Source organism: Terrapene carolina, unplaced genomic scaffold (genome assembly GCF_002925995.2).
Source record: "Terrapene carolina triunguis isolate 2854851 unplaced genomic scaffold, T_m_triunguis-2.0 Scaffold517, whole genome shotgun sequence".
In the NCBI taxonomy this organism is placed as follows: domain Eukaryota; kingdom Metazoa; phylum Chordata; order Testudines; family Emydidae; genus Terrapene; species Terrapene triunguis.
Window position 1 is genome coordinate 2,348,059 of NW_020664868.1, and position 2,159 is coordinate 2,350,217.

Genomic DNA, 2,159 nt, shown 5'->3' on the forward strand with positions numbered 1-2,159 from the left:
GTGTTTTTGTGATTGGGATCAGGGTGGGATTAGGCCAAGCTGAGCCCCCGCAGTCCTGGAGACTCGTATCGACCCAGAGCTGAGTGTCGGCTCGTGGGATGTGCACGTGGACGACCGCAGGGTGCAGCGTGAGGGCTGGGCCGAGGGGTCCCGGGACGCTGTGGCTGGCAGGAGCCAAGCGGCCGTGTGTGCTTGGAAACTGACATTGACGCCAGCATTTGGAGGCTGGGGCTATTACATGTATTGCGGTAGCGTGGAAGAGCCCCAGTCATAGACCAGGAGTCCATTGGGCTGGGGCGGGGTGTACATTTTCATTGCTATTATTTTAGCGCTATTACGGTAGCCCCCAGGTGCTCCAGTCACAACCCAGGCTGATCTGCAGCTTGGAGAGGGAGAGAGAGAGAGTGTGTGTGTGTGTGTGTGTGTGTGTGTGCGCGCGCGCGCGCGTGGCAGCAATTGGCTCAGCCCCATTGCCCTGCAACACCCCAAACCCCAGCCCCCTTCCAGCGGGATGGGAGCTCCCAGCAGGCCCATGGCCAGAGACGCACCCGAAGGGTCCTTGGCTTTAAGGGGGCCCTGGGGCACCTGACAGAGGGTCTCCCAAGCTGGGGGATGTGGAAGGACGGAGGCAGGAGAGTTAGAGAGCGGAGCCCGGGGCTGAAAGCCAGGACTCCTGGGTTCCCATCCCAGCTCGGGGATGGGAATGGGGGCCGTTGGTTAGAGGGCGGAGGCTGGGAGCCAGGACACCTGGGTTCTATCCCCAGCTGTGGGAGGGGAATGGGGCCTAGTGATTAGAGCAGGGGGCTGGGAGCCAGGACGCCTGGGTTCTCTCTCCAGCTCAGGAAGGCAGTGTACTCTAGTGACCTCAAAGAGCACATGGAACCAGAAATCCCAGCTCTGCCACTGACTCACCGTGTGCTGTTCCTTCCCTATGCCTCGGTTTCCCCATCTGCCAAGCGGGGGTAATTACTCCAGCGCACACGCTTAATTAGTGTTTGCAAAACACATGGTTATTACTATAGTGACGGTGACGCTCTGGGTGTCCTTGGCACCTTCCGTGTGAGGATTCCAAAGTCCCCTGGCAACACGAATGAGGCTGGTGTCGTGGCAGATTCTCCAGAAGCTGGGTCACTCCCTCATTTCGCAGCGGGAGAAACAGAGGCACGAGCGGGGGGGATTTGCCCAGGGTCACTGAGGGCAAAGACAACGGTAGAACCCAGGAGTCCTGGCCTCCAGTTATGCTCCCACCCAGAGCCAGGAACGCAGCCCAAGAGTCCTGACCAATAAGTGCCCTCTATAACCCATCACATGCCACACCCCATCCCAGAGCTGCGGATAGAACCCAGAAGTCCTGGCTTCGAGCCCCCTGCTCTAACCAATAGGCCCCACTTCCCTACCAGAGCTGGGGATAGAACCCAGGAGTGCTGGCTCCCAGCCCCCTGCTCTAACCAATAGGCCCCACTCCCTTCCCTGATCCAGGAGTCAGCTTTTAATTCCCAAACAGCTCATCCTCCTTCGGGCCACACGCCTCCTCCTCCCTGAAGCCCCTGGCTGCAGCATCTTCTCCCTGGGAGCAGCCAAGTGGGGAAATTCTGAGTTTGCCCTGGAGATGGGCCAAAGGTGGGAGCGGGGAGGGGAGGGCAGCAGGCGGGATCTGAGAGCAGGCTCTTCTTTCTCTTTCTGTTTCCAAAGTGGTTGTGTTGTCACGGGCTGGGGTACGGCGGCGGCTGCAAACCCCGTGACCTTGCTTCAGCAGTTGACGGGAGGCACATTTTGTTCCACTCCCTTCCGTGGTGGTTTCTCGCTGGTGTTCTCGTTCAACGGTGATGACTGTGGTTGTTATTCATGATCATTTACTGTTCTGGGTGTTGTGGTGTCTCAAAGGCACAGGCCACCACCCCACTGTGCGAGGCGCTGTACGTTTGCATTGCTATTAGGTGTATTACAGTAGAATCTAGACACCCTGGTAATGGACCATGCCCCCATTGTGCCAGGCACTGTGCGTGTGTATTGCTATTACGTGTATTATGGTAGAATCTAGGCACCCCAGTCATGGACCCGGCTCCTATTGTGCCAGGCGCTGTACGTTTGCATTGCTATTACGTGTATTATGGTAGAATCTAGGCACCCCAGTCATGGAGCAGGCTCCCATTGTGCCA